The sequence below is a fragment of the Lucilia sericata genome, unplaced genomic scaffold, assembly GCF_015586225.1.
Source record: "Lucilia sericata isolate MDLA Ls3-8-SP2 unplaced genomic scaffold, ASM1558622v1 Contig000663F_arrow, whole genome shotgun sequence".
In the NCBI taxonomy this organism is placed as follows: Eukaryota; Metazoa; Arthropoda; class Insecta; order Diptera; family Calliphoridae; genus Lucilia; species Lucilia sericata.
In genome coordinates, this window is record NW_023994668.1 from 40,397 (window position 1) to 54,632 (window position 14,236).

At 32.7% G+C, this 14,236-nt stretch overlaps 1 protein-coding gene across 1 annotated transcript in view; it reads left to right on the top strand.

Moving 5' to 3' along the window:
- Nucleotides 1–14,236, top strand: part of LOC119607145 (myb-like protein Q) — a 153,419-nt gene that overhangs the window by 20,203 nt on the left and 118,980 nt on the right. The gene's annotated exons all lie outside the window — the stretch shown is intronic.

Sequence of the window (14,236 nt, forward strand, 5' to 3'; positions counted from 1 at the left end):
CGATGGAGTGACAGTTTAACATGATTTCAAAAGATGATTGGATTTGTTAAAAGTGATTAAGATGATGACGTTTATGATACGCCTGTTTGTGTCTGTGTTATCTCTGCAGAGAATGATGATTGCCGTCATTATGAATAGTGATTGGTGTGATTGGTTTCGACAGCTGTTGTGGACAATATGAGGTTGGATGTGATGATTAGGAAGGTTTTTTTTTTGATAGATTGTGAAATTTGGAGGGAATTTCTGAGTATTAAAATCGTTATTCCTTTGGAATTCAAGTTGGTGCTTCCTTTTTTTGTCTCGAAGAAGGTGTGAGTTTTGTTGGTTTACAGAGTACATCATAAGTGTTCTTTTTCTTTTGCACATTGGCAATTTTTTAGTTTTAGTTTTGTACTATTTCAGTTCTGGTTTAATTCTCGTCCAGTTTAGTCCAGTTTTTATTCAGTTCTAGTTCAGTTCTTGTTCAGTTCTAGTTCAGTTTTAGTCCAGTTCTAGTCTCAGTTCTAGTTCTGTGTCTAGTTATGTTCTAGTCCTGTTAGTTCTGTTCTAGTTCTGTTAGTTTCTGTTCTAGTTCTGTTCTAGTTCTGTTCTAGTTCATGTTCTAGTTCTGTTCTAGTTCTGTTCTAGTTGTCTGTTCTAGTTCTGTTCTAGTTCTGTTTCTAGTTCTGTTCTAGTTCGTTCTAGTTCTGTTCTAGTTCTGTTCTAGTTCTGTCAGTTCTGTTCTAGTTTCTGTTCTAGTTCTGTTTCTAGTTCTGTTCTAGTTCTCTGTTCTAGTGTCTGTTCTAGTTCTGTTCTAGGTCTGTTCTAGTTCTGTTCTAGGTCTGTTCTAGTTCTGTTCTAGTTCGGTTCTAGTTCGTGTTCTAGTTCTGTTCTAGTTCTGTTCTAGTTCTGTTCTAGTTCTGTTCTAGTTCTGTTCTAGTTCTGTTCTAGGTCTGTTCTAGTTCGTTCTAGTTCTGTTCTAGTTCTGTTCTAGTTCTGTTCTAGTTCTGTTCTAGTTCTGTTCTAGTTCTGTTCTAGTTCTGTTCTAGTTCTGTTCTAGTTCTGTTCTAGTTCTGTTCTAGTTCTGTTCTAGTTCTGTTCTAGTTCTGTTCTAGTTCTGTTCTAGTTCTGTTCTAGTTCTGTTCTAGTTCTGTTCTAGTTCTGTTTAGTTCTGTTCTAGTTCTAGTTTCTAGTTGTTCTAGTTCTGTTCTAGTTCTGTTCTAGTTCTGTTCTAGTTCTGTTCTAGTCTTCTGTTCTAGTTCTGTTCTAGTTCTGTTCTAGTTCTGTTTAGTCTGTTCTAGTTCTGTTCTAGTTCTGTTCTGTTTAGTTCTGTTCTAGTTCTGTTCTAGTTCTGTTCGTTATGTTCTAGTCTGTTCTAGTTCTGTTTAGTTCTGTTCTAGTTCTGTCTAGTCTGTTCTAGTCTGTTCTAGTTCTGTTCTAGTTCTGTTCTAGTTCTGTTCTAGTTCTATTCTAGTTCTGTTCTAGTTCTGTTCTAGTTCTGTTCTAGTTCTGTTCTAGTTCTGTTCTAGTTCTGTTCTAGTTCTGTTCTATTTCTGTTCTATTTCTGTTCTATTTCTGTTCTAGTTCTTTCTAGTTCTGTTCTAGTTCTGTTCTAGTTCTGTTCTAGTTCTGTTTCTTCTAGTTCTGTTCTAGTTCTGTTCTAGTTCTGTTCTAGTTCTGTTCTAGTTCTGTTCTAGTTCTGTTCTAGTTCTGTTCTAGTTCTGTTCTAGTTCTGTTCTAGTTCTGTTCTAGTTCTGTTCTAGTTCTGTTCTAGTTCTGTTCTAGTTCTGTTTTAGTTCTGTTCTAGTTCTGTTCTAGTTCTGTTCTAGTTCTGATCTAGTTCTGTTCTAGTTCTGTTCTAGTTCTGTTCTAGTTCTATTTAAGTTTTATCTCTTTCAAACGTTTTAAACATTAAAACCTTCTACCACTCAGTTCAATGACTCCTAAACAAAAACTCTCAAGTTGAAAACAATACAACAGGGAATAGTATTAGAAACTTTCTAAAAAAATAATTAGAAGAACAATAATTTTAAGTATTAAAAAACAAACCACATGTTCGGAAAGGGATTAACTATTTACAACATCTATCGATTCATTCAAGGTACTTAAAAAGTCAAGTTAACACAGTTTTAATCCAATTAATTAACAACTAACCAACATACCCCTATAAAAGACAACATTTTCTAAAGTAAAATGACTGACTACCTAACATCACAAACTAACTAAGGTGGCAGTAAATATAGGGAAATATCTAACTAAAGAGGAATTATTATGACAAACTTTAATCATACAAAGCTACGGAGGAAAGAATGTAGAAAAAAGGGTTCAACACAAACTAAACGCGAATACGAATGTTGAGTGCACTTTAAGGATTTAGTATTTTGCATACGAGTGCAATTTCAATTGCAATTCCACTTAACGCATTGCAACGCATCTCTTAGTTAAAGGTAGCAAACGAAAGAAAAGGAGCAAAATTGGAAACACTCATCATGTGTATGACTAAATACACGTCCTCGAAGAGGTTTTAATTAACAACATACGCACTGCTAAATTTACGCACTTTAATGCTCTAAAGTACGCGTACAAGTACTTTAGAACAGGGAATAAATATGGATGCATTTCAGCATTCTTTTGCTTAGAGCTTTAACTGTGGTTTCCTTATTGTCTGCGTTTGCTAACAGTTTCCTCCCCGGTTGGTTCTTTAGCTATTCTAATGCCTCCTCATACTAGTTAGCAACGACTAACAGACAGGCAGTTTCAGTAGAAGTTTAGTAATAAATGCGTTTAATCATTAGCAAAAAAAAAACATAGAAACAGAATGAAAAACGGCAGTAATAACCGGCAGCTACAAACCGGCAACCGACAACAATCAACTTCTTTTAATCAGTTGAGTAATAAACTAATGACAACATTAACAGCAGCAGCCTACATGAATTTGCCAGGGAATGACGATGACTACGACTATAACAAAGGAAAAACTGAACAGGAAAACTTTACACACACGCATTATCATCAGCAGTAGTAGATTTTCTTCTGGTGAGGCTGAGTACTATTATTAAATTTTATATTAATTCTTTAAGAGTTTTCAAGGAGGGTTATTTTTCATTATTCATGATTTAAATAGCGATTAAAATCTTTATAATTGATATTCAATAAACGGAAGTTTAACATGATTTCTTATGTCAATGTCTGTTTACAGTGGGTTACAAAAGTTTTTGTTCGAAAGGGAAAATTTTCTATAAAAATAGATTTTATCGAAGATTTTCTATAAGAAAACAATTTATACATAATTTACTTTGAAAATATAATTTATCGAAAATTTTTTTATAAAAATATTTATCGATTTATTTATCGAAAATTTTCATTAAAATAGCATTTATCGAAAATTATCTATAAAAATAGAATTTATCGAAAATTTTCTATAAAAATAGCATTTATCCAAAATTTTCTGTAAAAATGGCATTTATCGAAAATTTTCTATAAAAATAACATTTATCGAAAATTTTCATTAAAATAGCATATATCGAAAATGTTCTATAAAAATAGCTTTTATCGAAAATGTTCTTTAAAAATAGCTTTTATCGAAAATTTTCTATAAAAATATCATTTAGATATATACAAATATACCAAATTATATACAAGACAATAGATTTGACTATAGTCTAGACTATAGACCAGACTATAGACTAGACTATAGACTAGACTATAGACTAGACTATAGACTAGACTATAGACTAGACTATAGACTAGACTATAGACTAGACTATAGACTAGACTATAGACTAGACTATAGACTAGACTATAGACTAGACTATAGACTAGACTATAGACTAGACTATAGACAAGACTATAGACTAGACTTTAGACTATAGACTAGACTATAGACTATACTATAGACTAGACTATAGACTAGACTATAGACAGACTATAGACAAGACTATAGACTAGACTTTATACTATAGACTAGACTAATAGACTAGACTATAGACTAGACTATAGACTAGACTATAGACTAGACTATAGACTAGACTATAGACTAGACTATAGACTAGACTATAGACTAGACTATAGACTAGACTATAGACTAGACTATAGACTAGACTATAGACTAGACTATAGACTAGACTATAGACTAGACTATAGACTAGACTATAGACTAGACTATAGACTAGACTATAGACTAGACTATAGACTAGACTATAGACTAGACTATAGACTAGACTATAGACTAGACTATAGACTAGACTATAGACTAGACTATAGACTAGACTATAGACTAGACTATAGACTAGACTATAGACAAGACTATAGACTAGACTTTAGACTATAGACTAGACTATAGACTATACTATAGACAAGACTATAGACAAGACTATAGACTAGACTTTATACTATAGACTAGACTATAGACTAGACTATAGACTAGACTATAGACTAGACTATAGACTAGACTATAGACTAGACTATAGACTAGACTATAGACTAGACTATAGACTAGACTATAGACTAGACTATAGACTAGACTATAGACTAGACTATAGACTAGACTATAGACTAGACTATAGACTAGACTATAGACTAGACTATAGACTAGACTATAGACTAGACTATAGACTAGACTATAGACTAGACTATAGACTAGACTATAGACTAGACTATAGACTAGACTATAGACTAGACTATAGACTAGACTATAGACTAGACTATAGACTAGACTATAGACTAGACTATAGACTAGACTATAGACTAGACTATAGACTAGACTATAGACTAGACTATAGACTAGACTATAGACTAGACTATAGACTAGACTATAGACTAGACTATAGACTAGACTATAGACTAGTCTAGTCTATAATCTAGTCTATAATCTAGTCTATAATCTAGTCTAATCTAGACTAGACTATAGACTAGACTAGACTAGACTATAGACTAGACTATAGACTAGACTATAGACTAGACTATAGACTAGACTGTAGACTAGACTATAGACTAGACTGTAGACTAGACTATAGACTAGACTATAGACTATAGACTAGACCATATCGGGAAAAGTCGATTCTACCAGATTTTTGTTATTCTTATAAATTTTTTTGAACGTTTGTCGTTTCACATGGCTAAACAGGATGACTGCTATCCTTCGAAAAGGTGCTTAAAACATTAAATTCTTTTCTATTCAGCATATCAGATTGAAGATATACATTTCTTTTAAATAAGTTTGTCACATCATCATTTTCTAAACAAACAAACAAATCTATTTAATATTGACAACCGAAAGCCTAAATAAAAGTTTCTCATCAACAACCTTTCATCCCTTAAAAGCTAATAGTCATCTAATTGATGTATTAAAGTCATTATAGCATTTCATTCGTTTTGCAAGTTCTAAATAATAAATAAGTTCATCTGCTAACTTCGCATAAATCAATGTATTTTCGTCTAATGAACCATAAATGACACCATACAGGCCTTCTTTCTGTTTTCTATACCAACATATGGTAGAAATAATAAAAAATTTGCCTGGTATTTATTATAACTCTCCAACTATGGCATCAGCACAATAAAGTAACAACATATGAGAACTTAAGAATAGAGAAAATAACAATATGTTGTCATAGCTTATTTAGTCATTTTCCTTTAAGACTCTCCATTATGTTAATCCCTGACAGTTTTGCTAATTCCTACTTTTCGCACAAACATTTTCAACACACTACCCCCTCCATCAGCCAACACACCCATTCAACACCCACTTCAGAACCTCTAATAAACTTTAGTTATTGGCAAAGTTTGTTTTTGGTTACTTGTTAGAAGTTCTTGCTTGTTGGTTCTTTTAGTTAAGCCTTTTATTAAATGAAGAAAAAGTGTTCGTTTGCAAAGAAGAAAAGCCTCAATAAGTATTGAGTATAGTCAATGGAAACATATTGGAAAAATACTTGTAAAGTTTGAGTGAAGTAAAAAAGAAAATATATTTAATGACTATAACAATTTTCATTGGTGATGTGATGTAGTACCCAGAAGGAATACTTTTTTTTACTTTATCATCATACCAATAGTGGCATAAGTCACATACTCACATGTCTTGGATGTATGGTTCCTTAAGTCTGTTTTTCTTCTTTATTTCTTTTTTTTTTTGGTGTCTTATATTTTATGTGCTGTTTATTTTAGCCAACTAATTCACTTTCACCGCACGTACTAACGAAAAGACAAGTTAACAAACATCCATACATGCCGGTACAAGTTAATGGTATTTTTATAGGGTTTTACTGAAGAGAAACTTCTAGTATATGGTCATCATTATTTGGGATATATGGTGAAGGGTTTAAAAGAAATGATTTAAAACTTGGTTTTAATTGTTTGAACGACTAGGACTGAAACAGTTCTGGTCGAAAAGACTAGATCTGATCCAATTCTCTTTGAAATGACCAAAACCATGACTGGAATTGATTATAATTTAGTCGAACAAAACTGAACCAATTCAAGTTGAATTGATTACATCTGATCTAATTCAAGTTTGATTCAGAAGATTGTATCTATTCTAGTCGAACAGATGGAAATTGATCTAATTCTTGTCGAGCAGTCTAGAATCGATTGATCTAATTGTAGAAGAAATGACTACAATTACAATTCTGGAACAATGATCCCTTAATAGTAACATCGACCAACATAATTATCAGAATTTTCGTCGTATTCTCTTTGTACTCAGAAACTTATTTTTATACCAGGCTTACAAAAGCAAATTCCCCTCTGCTCCCTAAAGCGTAAACTCTAAATCCATTATAAAAGAAAATATATCGGTTATCGTTGTTTTTCTCTATCATGTATTTTTTATACGGTTTGAGTCAAAAGTTCAAGAGTTTAGTGGTGCAAAAATTCTTACGACTCGTATACGTACCACATATGCTATACTACGTATATGTTTATATTCGGTCTAAGTTTAAGAGGAAAAATAAACATACATTTAGACATGAACAAACAATGCCTGATGATACTGATGGTTGATGTTTTATAAAATGAAAAAATAAACTAAAACTATCTCTGCTTGCAACACTTCAACTTTGCAACTTAAAAAAAAAAAAGTCTCGACGGTAGCTTTAGTGATGCCAAATAAGTCACTGATATTATAACAACTACAAACTGATTGTTAACGTTACACAGATGCTGCCTGCCACTGATGCCATGAATATACACAGCGAATATGGTTGTTATTGGTATAGTTGTCATTTCTCACTAGGATTTTCAATTCGCTCCAGTAGTAGCAGGCATGGAAAATTAAAATTTTTAATACTTTTCATGTTTTAAAGTACATACTATACTAAATTTTCGCTAGACTATAGACTATAACTAGACTATAGACTACACTGTAGAGTAGACTATAGACCAGACTATAGACCAGACTATAGACCAGACTATAGACTAGACTATAGCCTAGACTAGACTAGACTATAGACTAGACTATAGACTAGACTATAGACAAGACTATAGACTAGACTATAGACTAGACTATAGACAAGACTATAGACTAGACTATAGACAAGACTATAGACAAGACTATAGACAAGACTATAAACAAGACTATAGACAAGACTATAGACTAGACTATAGACTAGACTATAGACTAGACTATAGACTAGACTATAGACTAGACTATAGACTAGACTATAGACTACACTATAGACTAGACTATAGACTAGACTATAGACTAGACTATAGACTAGACTATAGACCAGACTATAGACCAGACTATAGACCAGACTATAGACCAGACTATAGACTAGACTATAGACTAGACTATAGCCTAGAACTAGACTAGACTATAGCCTAGACTATAGACTAGACTATAGACAAGACTATAGACTAGATTATAGACAAGACTATAGACAAGACTATAGACTAGACTATAGACTAGACTATAGACTAGACTATAGACTAGACTATAGACTAGACTATAGACTAGACTATAGACTAGACTATAGACTAGACTATAGACTAGACTATAGACTAGACTATAGACTAGACTATAGACTATACTATAGACTATACTATAGACTAGACTATAGACTAGACTATAGACTAGACTATAGACTAGACTATAGACTAGACTATAGACTAGACTATAGACTAGACTATAGACTAGACTATAGACTAGACTATAGACTAGACTATAGACTAGACTATAGACTAGACTATAGACTAGACTATAGACTAGACTATAGACTAGACTATAGACTAGACTATAGACTAGACTATAGACTAGACTATAGACTAGACTATAGACTAGACTATAGACTAGACTATAGACTAGACTATAGACTAGACTATAGACTAAACTATAGACTAGACTATAGACTAGACTATAGACTAGACTATAGACTAGACTATAGACTAGACTATAGACTAGACTAGACTATAGACTAGACTAGACTATAGACTAGACTATAGACTATAGACTAGACTATAGACAGACTATAGACTAGACTATAGACTAGACTATAGACTAGACTATAGACTAGACTATAGACTAGACTATAGACTAGACTATAGACTAGACTATAGACTAGACTATAGACTAGACTATAGACTAGACTATAGACTAGACTATAGACGACTATAGACTAGACTATAGACTAGACTATAGACTAGACTATAGACTAGACTATAGACTAGACTATAGACTAGACTATAGACTAGACTATAGACTAGACTATAGACTAGACTATAGACTAGACTATAGACTAGACTATAGACTAGACTATAGACTAGACTATAGACTAGACTATAGACTAGACTATAGACTAGACTATAGACTAGACTATAGACTAGACTATAGACTAGACTATAGACTAGACTATAGACTAGACTATAGACTAGACTATAGACTAGACTATAGACTAGACTATAGACTAGACTATAGACTAGACTAGACTATAGACTAGACTATAGACTAGACTATAGACTAGACTATAGACTAGACTATAGACTAGACTATAGACTAGACTATAGACTAGACTATAGACTAGACTATAGACTAGACTATAGACTAGACTATAGACTAGACTATAGACTAGACTATAGACTAGACTAAGACTAGACTGATAGACTAGACTATAGACTAGACTATAGACTAGACTATAGACTAGACTATAGACTAGACTATAGACTAGACTATAGACTAGACTAGACGACTAGACTATAGACTAGACTATAGACTAGACTATAGACTAGACTATAGACTAGACTATAGACTAGACTATAGACTAGACTATAGACTAGACTATAGACTAGACTATAGACTAGACTATAGACTAGACTCTAGACTAGACTATAGACTAGACTATAACTAGACTATAGACTAGACTATAGACTAGACTATAGACTAGACTATAGACTAGACTATAGACTAGACTATAGACTAGACTATAGACTAGACTATAGACTAGACTATAGACTAGACTATAGACTAGGACTATAGACTAGACTATAGACTAGACTATAGACTAGACTATAGACTAGAAACTATAGACTAGACTAGACTAGACTATAGACTAGACTATAGACTAGACTATAGACTAGACTATAGACTAGACTATAGACTAGACTATAGACTAGACTATAGACTAGACTATAGACTAGACTATAGACTAGACTATAGACTAGACTATAGACTAGACTATAGACTAGACTATAGACTAGACTATAGACTAGACTATAGACTAGACTATAGACTAGACTATAGACTAGACTATAGACTAGACTATAGACTAGACTATAGACTAGACTATAGACTAGACTATAGACTAGACTATAGACTAGACTATAGACTAGACTATAGACTAGACTATAGACTAGACTATAGACTAGACTATAGACTAGACTATAGACTAGACTATAGACTAGACTATAGACTAGAACTATAGACTAGACTATAGACTAGACTATAGACTAGACTATAGACTATAGACTAGACTAGACTAGACTATAGACTAGACTATAGACTAGACTATAGACTAGACTATAGACTAGACTATAGACTAGACTATAGACTAGACTATAGACTAGACTATAGACTAGACTATAGACTAGACTATAGACCTAGACTATAGACTAACTATAGACTAGACTATGACTAGATTATAGACTAGATTATAGACTAGATTATAGACTAGATTATAGACTAGACTATAGAAGTACCAAAAATGTTGTGGGAGTACCGCGCTATTTTTCGATATCAAAAATACTGAATTTTCCATGCCTGTGTACTATTGCAGTTTTAGTTATAGTTGCAAGTTGTAGTGTGAAGATACACATTAAATGTTGAGCTTATGTCAGTTAAAATTACTCGTAATTCTTGCTATTTGCAGCCACTATTTCCAATTCTTCATTACACATGTGTAAACACACACACACACACTTACATTCATAAATAAGTGTAAGTTTAAATGTGTCTTTATTTATTATTCCCATACATGTGCAGCATGTTGCATGAATAACTAAACTACTAGCAACAATGTAATGTTTGCTTACCATCAATAGTTCTTGTTATGCCTTTAGTTGTGTTTTTTTTATTATTGTTTTCCTTCTAACTATCTATTCAGTTGTACTACATTTTGCGTTAGACAAATATAATGTTTTAAAGTGTTTTTTTTTTTATGATTTTCACTGCTTTGTCTTCTTAAAGTTGCATAAAACTTTTATATGCTTTTTTCTGTCTAGTTTATGAGGTTTTGTAGAATTGTTTATCATGTTCTTTTTGTGTGCCACAATTACTTTAGACTTAGAAACTTTAAATGTTGCCGTTGTGATTTGTTTTTTGTGTAACCACAACATGACAACTATTGGTTTTGCTTTTTTTGTGAAGAGAAATGTTGAAAGAAATTTAATTTTCTTTATTGACAAAACGACCTTATTCAATAATGAAAAATGTATTATACCGAATAACAAGTTCGTCTACGCTTTAAAGGGGTATTGGTGTTGTTATTATGATCTAACGATTCAGAGTCGGAGCCCTCACCTATGCTTAAAGGCTGAGGTAACTTAGAGCTCACCTCCGTGTTTTTGCTAATGGCTTGCTGTAAGATCCTCAGGTGGTAGACTTTTTTCTGCCGTTCCTCAGCTTAAGTGAAACTATAGCTGTCAGAAGACAGATTGTCCAGCACTCCCCCGAGAACTACTACTTCTTAAAACAACTTTTACTTTATAACAGTTAGTAAATGTTTAAAAATCAATGACTTTCTTTGTACGAACTCTTCCCAATCATCTATATTAATAGCATCATTTACAAACAATTACAAAAGTCCGCATTCATTCCACTAAATGACCCTTAAATGTTGCATATTTTTTAAGTGAATCTAACTACTGACACTGTCTATATGCAACTCTATATTCCTCTGCAGCATCAATTATTTAAGGAGTTTTACATTAAATCTCTGTTTCTCAGCTTTCATCACAAGCACGTATGTACATATGTCTATCTGGCTACACCAAGTCTTTTCAAACATACCGCACTCTGAACTGCACTAATAGTTAAAAATTCTCTTAATAGAAAAGATGAAAAAAAAACCTAAGAAGAATTATTTGTGGCATGTGCGTAATAAACACTCCATTGGCATTGCCAACTTAATCGACACTTGATTTCGATATGTGTGTGTGTGTGTAAGTCCGAGTTTGTATGACGATGATGATGTTGTTGTTGTGGCTGATGTGAGGATGATGCCATTGCCTTTACATCAGACTTGCTGTCGGTGTTATGGTTGTCATGTGTTTTCTTGTTAAACATGTATCTAACAAATGCCATTCCATTCCCCGACATGCCATCCAAAACTCGTAATACCATTTTCTATGTGACATTATCCATATAGTTTTAGAAACGTGCTCCTCTCTGGTATTTACTACTTGTACGACAAACTCTAAGTCGTTCTTTAACTAACATTTATGATTGCATTTTCTTAATACCCTACACTACTACAGTTGGGATGATATTATGCATTCGTGCTGAAATATTGGTCCAACATCATCCTTAAAGTATAACCATTGGCCTAGAATCCTTTTCTTAATCGATTAAGCTACTCCCGTATATCCTTCGTTCGTCTAAGTTAACCTTGTATTTAAACTTAATTACACAGTTTTAACAATAATTTACTGATAAGTCAAAAGGTCAAAACTTATTGATTTTGGTTGACATCGGGACCTCAGAAAAAATATCGACATACATCTGAACCTAGCCCCCTCAAAAAGCCGCTTTTAGAAAATCTCGTTTGCAGTGTAGCGTATCATATAGTTTACCATGGCCGACTATACTTTCTCACTTCTTTGGATTTTAGCTTTAACTGCTGCTATGAGTATAGAAAGCAAGAGAACACTATTCATACGTGTTACCTTGTTGCATTCACACTGCGGAAGCAACATTTAATTGACTTAACGTGTAGTGTTTGTTACGTACATATTTTGTTGTTAAATTTTTTCGTCTCTCCCATGTTGCAGCTTCATTTTCATTCTCTAAAGTCTTTTTGGTTTAAGTGTTAAAGAAGATAATAGTATATTAAGTTTACTATTTAATTTGTAACGTTTTTTCTTTTTAATAATTTTCTATAGTCTAGTCTATAGTCTAGTCTATAGTCTAGTCTAATCTGTAGTCAATAGTGTAGTCTATAGTGTAGTCTATAGTGTAGTCTATAGTGTAGTCTATAGTGTAGTCTATAGTGTAGTCTCTAGTCTAGTCTATAGTTTAGTCTATAGTGTAGTCTATAGTGTAGTCTATAGTGTAGTCTATAGTGTAGTCTATAGTTAGTCTATAGTCTAGTATATAGTCTAGTCTATAGTCTAGTCTATAGTCTAGTCTATAGTCTAGGTCTATAGTCTAGTCTATAGTCTAGTCTATAGTCTAGTCTATAGTCTAGTCTATAGTCTAGTCTATAGTCTAGTCTATAGTCTAGTCTATAGTCTAGTCTATAGTCTAGTCTATAGTCTAGTCTATAGTCTAGTCTATAGTCTAGTCTATAGTCTAGTCTATAGTCTAGTCTATAGTCTAGTCTATAGTCTAGTCTATAGTCTAGTCTATAGTCTAGTCTATAGTCTAGTCTATAGTCTAGTCTATAGTCTAGTCTATAGTCTAGTCTATAGTCTAGTCTATAGTCTAGTCTATAGTCTAGTCTATAGTCTAGTCTATAGTCTAGTCTATAGTCTAGTCTATAGTCTAGTCTATAGTCTAGTCTATAGTCTAGTCTATAGTCTAGTCTATAGTCTAGTCTATAGTCTAGTCTATAGTCTAGTCTATAGTCTAGTCTAGTCTAGTGTAGTCTATAGTGTAGTCTATAGTGTAGTCTATAGTGTAGTCTATAGTGTAGTCTCTAGTCTAGTCTATAGTTTAGTCTATAGTGTAGTCTATAGTGTAGTCTATAGTGTAGTCTATAGTCTAGTATATAGTCTAGTCTATAGTCTAGTCTATAGTCTAGTCTATAGTCTGGTCTATAGTCTAGTCTATAGTCTAGTCTATAGTCTAGTCTATAGGCTAGTCTATAGTCTAGTCTATAGTCTAGTCTATAGTCTAGTCTATAGTCTTGTCTATAGTCTAGTCTATAGTCTAGTCTATAGTCTAGTCTATAGTCTAGTCTATAGTCTAGTCTATAGTCTAGTCTATAGTCTCGTCTATAGTCTAGTCTATAGTCTAGTCTATAGTCTAGTCTATAGTCTAGTCTGTAGTCTAGTCTGTAGTCTAGTCTGTAGTCTAGTCTGTAGTCTAGTCTATAGTCTAGTCTTTAGTCTAGTCTATAGTCTAGTCTATAGTCTAGTCTGTAGTCTAGTCTATAGTCTAGCCTATAGTCTAGTCTATAGTCTAGTCTATAGTATTATTCCGAATGAAGTGTTATTTATTAAAACACATACACACGTTTAAAGTACTATTACCTCTTACTTATTTAATTTGCCACCACTGTTGTTTGGTGTTATGGTTCCCAAAGTGGTATCATATGAAGGTTGTTTGCTGCTGTTACGTTTAGTACGAGGATATATTCTTAATGTTGTTGTTATTTATATGTTAGTGCAACAATTTCTTTAGTTTTTTCTTCATCCTTATATTTTTTTTTTATTTTTTGCGTTCTCATACAAAAATATTTGCTTTTAGATTCCTCTACTAATTGATGCTCACTCCTCTCCAAGCTCGCATACATATACAGAAGCTAATGTGAATTTAAGATTCTTTAAATCGTTGACATTTTTGTTGCATGTGTTGGAGAAGGGAGTATTTTATATGTAGGAATGCAGTATT